Source organism: Vicugna pacos, chromosome 10, assembly GCF_048564905.1.
Source record: "Vicugna pacos chromosome 10, VicPac4, whole genome shotgun sequence".
Taxonomy (NCBI): domain Eukaryota; kingdom Metazoa; phylum Chordata; class Mammalia; order Artiodactyla; family Camelidae; genus Vicugna; species Vicugna pacos.
The window spans coordinates 59,455,444-59,462,889 of record NC_132996.1 but is presented as its reverse complement, the minus strand read 5'-3'; the positions used below and the strand labels follow the sequence as shown (position 1 = coordinate 59,462,889).

At 49.9% G+C, this 7,446-nt stretch overlaps 1 long non-coding RNA gene across 1 annotated transcript; it reads left to right on the top strand.

Moving 5' to 3' along the window:
* The first annotated feature begins 392 nt into the window (after nucleotides 1-392).
* On the top strand, nucleotides 393-7,181 carry LOC140699030 (uncharacterized). Its single transcript, XR_012077065.1, has 2 exons — nucleotides 393-1,489; nucleotides 6,866-7,181. It is a non-coding gene; the product is annotated as an uncharacterized lncRNA (long non-coding RNA).
* Nucleotides 7,182-7,446: the final 265 nt, after the last annotated feature.

Sequence of the window (7,446 nt, the reverse complement as noted above, 5' to 3'; positions counted from 1 at the left end):
TTATACACACACACACACACACACACACACACACACACACACATATGTATTCTTCTCCATATTCTTTTTCATTATGGGTTACTACAAGGTATTGGATATAGTTCCCTGTGCTATACAGTAGGACCTTGCTGTTTATCTATTTCATATATAGTAGTTAGTATCTGAAAATCCCAAATTCCCAGTTTATCCCTCCCCCAACTCCCTCTTGGTAACTGTAAGTTTGTTTTCTCTGTGAGTCTGTTTCTGTTTCATAAATAAGTTTCTTGTGCCATGAAGTGACTTGCTTCTCATGAATAGAATGTGATGGGAGTAGCAGTGTGTCACTCTTAGGACTGTGTCATAAAAGGTATTATGACCTCTTCCCTGCTCTTTCTTAGACCACTCACCCTGATGAAAACCCACTGCCATATCATGAGGTAAGTCAAGCTGTCCTACAGAGAGGCCTAGGTAATGAAAAACTGAGGCCTCCTGCCAACAGCCACGTCAGCCATCGTGGGAGTGGATCCTCCAGCTCAAGCCCTCAGATGACCACAGCCTGGTCAGCATCCTATATGTAACTTTATGAAAGACCCAAATCCAGAACCTCCCAGCTAAGACCCTCCCAAATGTCTCACTCACAGAAACTGACATAATCAATGTCTGCTGTTTTAAGCTGCTAAGTTTTAGGATAATTTGTTATTCAGCAGTTGATAACTGATGCACTCTCAAAGTTATCTCCTTTGTTTGGAAAATTACATGGTTACTCTCTGTAGGAAAGACTTCCAAGATCTTGTGGGAAGTCTAAGAATCAGGCAGAAGGATAAAATTTCAAGGACACCAGAGAGAACAAAGCTACTTTACTTTGCCAAACAGCAGGGACGGTGGAAGACTGAATTCTGATCGTGACAGAAAGAGCCTAGACTGGCCAACTAGACAGACTGGAGCAACTGGAAAAGAACATGGCATGGTCCAAGGGCCAGACCAAGCTTATCAAAGTCAAGTTTTCCCCAATGAAACAATTCCCCTCTTTTCCTACAGTGCTGGATTAGCAGATCAGAGAATACAGGGCTGGTTCATGGTGGTTTGAAAAGCAACTATCCGAGGAGTGTGTATGGAGGGGAATGAACTGGGAACAGGGACTTGCAGTGCAAACATTGCCTTAGCTCCAACCTGTCCAATAATTTTGCTAGAAACTTGGATGAAGACACAAAAGATGTGTTCATCTGCACCTCGAAAGCACAAGTTATTTTGATACAGTTGATTTATGATCCAAAGTTCTCTTCCCAGGCAGAACGCTGGGCCAAAATCAACAAGAAGAAATTCAACAGTAATCGATGTGAAGTCAGGCACTTTCAGATCAAAAAATCAATGACCCAAGGAAGAAGCCCAGGGTTTGTAGATGGGGCCAGCTTGGCAGAATTCCACCTGAAATGAGCTGGTCATTTTTCTTTGACCCCCAAGGTCAATGTAAGCACAATGTGATGTGGCTACCAAAACAGTGGACTTAGAGGTAGGTTCTTAACAGAATGGGGCTCAGAGGGTGGAACGGATTGTCCTTCCATCTGCTCCCTCTCCTGATCAGTTACAGTGGGTGCTGGGGGTTTAATTCTGGACCCTCTTCCACACTTTATAAGTAAGAAGTGTCCAGAGGGGGGACCCGAATGGGGGCAGCAGGACCTAGTGTCCTCAGATGAGTGATGAACAGAATCTCAGGGGAAGCAGCGTGAAACAGGAGAGAAGGCTTAGCAGGGACGATTTGGCTGCCTTGGAACGTCAGTCTGGGGAGGAAGGAGGAGACCAGTAGGTGGAAGAAAGCGGGAACTGCTTCGGGGTTACTCCATAGAGGGCTGTTCTCATATACAGGCTTACGTGTGGGTGGCTGCGTGACATGAGCTTCCCATCACTGGGGTGAGAAAGCCGAGGCCAGCAGGAGCACAGTCTGGTCCAAGCGGGAGGTTGGACCATAGGAGCCCAGAGTCCCTCCCCTTCTCTGTCCAGACGTAGCCTCTGGTTTCCATGGGGGCTTCCTCTGTGATAATGGGCGGTCCTTGGTTGGCCAAGGGGACAGATGAACAGGAAAGAGAGGGGCGGAAAGCGGGGGCAGAATCTCCCTGGACTACGTGGACGCTCACTGAGGCAGACAACATCTTTTCTTCCTGCATCATACGGGCCAATTAGTGAGAAGGGAGAAACTGGGGAAGGGGCAGCTGGACCTCTCGTGGCCTCAAGTGTCATTTCCTATAAGACTCTGCGGAGCTGCAGTGAACACACCACACACACACAAACACACACACACACACACACACACACACAATCCTGCTTACATGGGTTTAAACATCAGTCCTCACACAAAAATTTGCACACCCACGTTCATACACAATCACGTGTACACATACTGAATACTCATTTACCTATGCACTGACTTACCCCCATTTACACACCCAAGTGCATACACTTAGGTAGGCCCTATTTTGGATCTGATTCTTGGGAACTAGACTCTGAGACAGCAACCTACATGCAGGAGGCTGAATAGGGAGAGATCTCGGGAGCAACCCCTGCAAGGAGGTGAGGGAAGCAGGACTAAGCAGAGGGCGAAGCTGAGCTGTGACACAACAGCCCATCCCACAGCACCCTGAAGCTGAAGCCAGGATGGCCCTTCAGAGAGGTCCAGAATTGAGCTGAAGGGGCGGGGCCTGCATATCCCTATATGGACCCGTCACTGGGTACAGGGAGCAGGGATATTGGGGCGAGATGGCTCTCTCCCGAGAGGAACTTGGCTGTTTATCCTCAGGTACCAACCCTCCCAGTAGCTGGGGGATAAATCCCGATCCTGGAAGGGGGATTTGGGCGGCACCACAGCACCCACCATATGCCAGCAGGGAGACACACCAGGGCACACAAACCTGGCTGGAATCCTCATTTCCTGTTCATGCACACGTGTTCCTGGGACAAGCTCACCATGAACTGGGGAGGCGAGCAGAGGGCCCTTGAGGAAAGGCTGCCTCCCTGACCAGCGATGCGGAGGGAGCAGCCTGCATCTCTGGACGGGCCAGCCCTGGGCAGGAATCACAGAGAGACTGGAGTGGCTCAGGAGTGGCAGTACCTTTTCTCCAGTCTCCCAATCTCATCGGCTCTTCCAAGAAATCTCCATAAACTGCTTCCACCCTCCTCCTCCTTTCTTTATACCCTCCATCTGGGTAAGGAGCCCAGGACTCATGGAACCAGTTCTCAAAGTTATCCTTTGTGTAATTTTTATTTTACTATCTCATTACCCAAGTGTGGTTCAGAGCAGATCTCTGAAACAAGACCACCCTGGTTCGAATGTTCTGTCTGCTTTCACTGCAGGCCCTTGGTCCGGTTGTGTGATATCACTTGCCCCATCTGTAAAATGGGTAACAAGCTTACAGGGTCTGCACCAGTAACCTGCTTAGCACCACTCGGAACAGTCTGTGCTGCAGGAGCTTCACACCATGGTTCTCTTCCAGCCCCTCCTTCATCATGCTCAGCGCAGCTCAGCGCTCAGCCCCTCCCCACGTCTCCTTCCCTCCCTTCCTCACCCTCAGGCTCCATTCTGCTTCTGGAACAGATCTTGGCCACTGTGGCCTTAATTGTGTGTGTTTGATAAATGGCTCTGCTGGATGCGCTTAGAGTGCAGCTGTAGACCTGAGTCATGATGGAATTGGCCACAAGGAAGGTTGGGAGTGCAGAGTCTAGGCTGGGCTGAGAACGCAGAGACCCTGCCCCACCCTCTTTGCGTCTGGCACACTGCGGACCGTGTGGCCTGCTCACTGCCCCTCTGCAGCCACTCTTAGGGATGCTGGTAGGAAGGGCAATCTCAGAGCCTCCCAGGATCCTGGAAGAACTGCCTCCCCGACCTTTATTTTCATGAATGAGGATATCAGATATTGAGGTCCAGAGCTGCTAGGTGAGTTGCCCAAGGACAGACATCTGGTAAAAAGCAGACTTGAAAGTCTGATCTGGGCTTCTTGACCCCCAGGCCAATGCCTGCTACTGGCTCACCCTGCCTTATTCCACAGCCCCCAGCCAACACGCTTCCTCCTCAAAGCTGATTTGTTTTGCTGATAATGTCTCATCACCTGCTATCGTTCTACTTCCTTTGGAAATGTCCAGAGTGGGAGGCATTTCCTGTGGGACCTAGTGATGGGAACTCAGCCCTCGGCTTTCACTGCTGTATTGCTGTATGGCTTTAGGCAATTTGCTTAACATCCTTGAGCCTCAGTTTTCCCATCTGTAAAATGGGGATGATGCAGATTGTACCAACCCAGAAGATTCCTGTGGTAAAGAAGAGAGTGCAAGCAACATATTTAGCACAGTGGTGGCTTAAAGTAAACCAAATATTGGCCATTACTATTACCAGTTGGGGTCCTTGGGGCTGCCTTGTACAGTCGGGCAGTTTGTGCACTGCACAAAGGCACTTGGCAGGAGTAAGTGGGGCCAAAAACCAGCCTATTCTCACCCCTCCAAGATGTGTACCCTTGGAGCTCTGTCTGTCCCCGGGAGGTACCATTTTCTAATTCATCTACACAGAGGGGTATCTTTCCTAATTTTGGTAAAGAGGCTGCAGAGTACAGTCCCATGTGTCCTGACTGTAATTGAAGGGTCCAGGGCAGGAATCCAAACTACTTTCATCTGGGTTTGCAGAACCTGAATTCCACCATTCAAACCTCCCCCTGGGTCCCATGGTCATTTCTGATGTTCCAGAAATCCCATTTCAAATGAAACATCCTCCAGAACAATAACAGCCTAAAAATAATAACACCTTATCATCGTTTTCATTATCATTGTGCCACGATTTTAAACCTTGAGTGGATTAGCCCTCGTGCAGCTGAGATAAGCTCTCAGGATGGGGTGGGGGAAGGAGCCAGGAGAGGGAGGAGGGTCTGTGGGCCGAGGCAGACCGTGGTGAAGGCATGTTTCCTGCCTTCATAATTTTGTCCAGGCCCAACTCCAGCGGGATGAACCCATCCTACCGGCGCCACCACTGCAGTTGCAAAAGCAAAAGGCTTCTGATTTACTGGGAAACCCCACTCCAAGGAGCAATATTAATGCCAGTGATACAGCTGATCTCCCAGGAGCAATTCCGCTTTAAGAGGAGTGAGGGACACATTCCAAGGGAATGAATTTCAACTGGTGGGACTTCAGGCCTGGCAGAGGTAGCGTGGAGGAGATTATGGGGCCCTTGGTCCTTCAAGTCATACTCCAAAGGTGGCTGCCAGTGTCCCTGATGCAAAAGATCTGCCTTGCATTGTCGGGTTCAAGTGACATTCCAGAGGTGGGGTGCCTTAGGCCAGAGCCCCCAAAGTAGACAGGACATGAGGATTCCTGTGTGAGTGATTTATTAAGAAGGCGAGGCAGTTGGGAAACGGGGAGGAAAACTAAGGAAAGCAAGCAAGGATGTGACCTCAGGGGATGTCCCATGGGGGATGGCTTCAGCTGGCAGTGGTAGGGGACAGCTGGGGTGTAAGTTATGCCCAGGTAAGGATGCTGGGGCTCTCGTACCCCTAAAGCCATCAGTCACTGGTAAAGTGCAGCCCGGGGAGGGGCTGGAGGTTGTAAATTCCCAGGCCTTTCTGTCTCCCTGCCTTGGCAGCAAAGCAGCTCTAAAGCTGGAAGGCGGGGTGGTCCTCCAAAAGCAGTCACAAGCGCTGATTATTGGAAAGTAAAGTGCAGTGAGGCCCAACACCTCTTCCCAGCTCCCATGTTCCTGCGTCAGTAGGATAAAAGCTTACAGGGGACCTGGGTTGGATGCCTATAATATCTGCCAGATGGGACCAAGGGAGGTAGAATCTTAAATGCCTCCTCTTTCCCCCGTGGAAGAGTCATCTCTAGGAGTGAAGTTTTCTAATATTCCAGTCCGAAGTGCATTGGAAACATCCTATTTGATCTGTCCCTCCCTGTTGAAAACCCGGAGTCTGTGGGCGGATGGATGGGTGGGCGCCACCAAGGGTCGCGATGCCTGTTCTCATCCAGCTGGGACTTTCTACCCCCGACATCTGGATCCTAGGGCTACTGAGGCTTTCCTTTCACTTTTTTTTCCTAATGGCCATTTTTGCAAATATTACTGAGTGGAGCTGGATTACTAATGTAATTTTACCAAAAAAAAAAAAAAAACCCAAAAACCCACTTCATACACATCAGCGAAAGGAGTATGGCAGATACACATGCTCCAGCCAATTTTCAGTCTCCCCGGGCCTCACTGCAGCGCAGGCTGCATTTTAAAACGCCAGCTGGTTCCCAGGCCAGCCTGGAAAGGAGCAGGATAAATGGAGCTGTCGAAGGTGAAGGATGGCTCTCCATTTGTCCTGGGGCTAACTTGCCCCCGTTTGGTTGTTTAACCAACAGAGGTGTATTGAGTTGAATTGCATCCTCCCCCAATTCATGACAACCCAGGACCTCAGAATGTGACCTGTTTTTGGAAATGCGGTCTTTGCAGATGTAATTAATTGGGATGAGGTCCTACTGGTTTAGTGTGGGCTCTAAATCCAATATGATCGGGGTCCTTATAAGAAATGGAGAGGAGACACATCCGGGGGAACGCACGACGGGGCGGAGGCAGGGATTGGACTGATGGGACTACAAGCCAAGGAACAGCCAGGACTGCCAGCAGCCACCACACGCAAGGGGAGAGCCGCATAACAGATGCTCCCTCAGAGGCCCCAGAAGGAACCCACCTGCCAGCACCAGGATTTTGGACTTTCAGCCTCCAGACTGTGAGAGAAGACATTTCTGTTTAAAGCCACCTAGGCTTTGTAATTTGTTAAGACAGCCCCAGGAAGCTAATGTAGGAAGAAAGCAGAACCATCAGCCCCGTGTCAGGTCAGTTCAGCCGTCAGCCCCGTGATAGACTCATGTTCCTTCCTCCCAGGCCCCTCCAGGCTCCAGGAGGCTGAGGAAGCGCGTGTCTGAGCCCCTCCCCCACCATGGTACTGCTTTGCTGGAAGTTGGAGAGCACTTTACCCTCCCTGGGCTCCGCCAGACCCTGAGACACAGGGACCAGTAATGACTCCACTTGGACACCTGGATCTGTCAGTGGATGGAGGTCCTCCCTGGATTTTCAGAGACCCTGAGTAAATGGTGGATGTGTTAGTCAGGGTTCTTCAGAGAAACAGCACCAACACAACGTACATAAATATACATATGTCCAGGGAAATATATAGAATGTATAAAAAAGTGTATAAGAATGTTTGTGTGTATATAGGGAGAGTTTTTTTTTTTTAAGTAGGCTCACACAACTATGAAGGCTGGCAAGTCTAAAATCTGCTGGATGGATGAGTAGATGGGAGGCCCACGGAAGAGCCAATGTTGCAGTTCAAGTCCAAAAGCCACTTGCTAGCCGAATTTCCCCTTACTTGGGGAGAGTCAGTATTTTGTTCTAGTCAGGCCTTCAACTGGTTGGATGAGGCCCACCCACATTATGGAGGGCCATCTGCTTTACTCAAAGCCCAC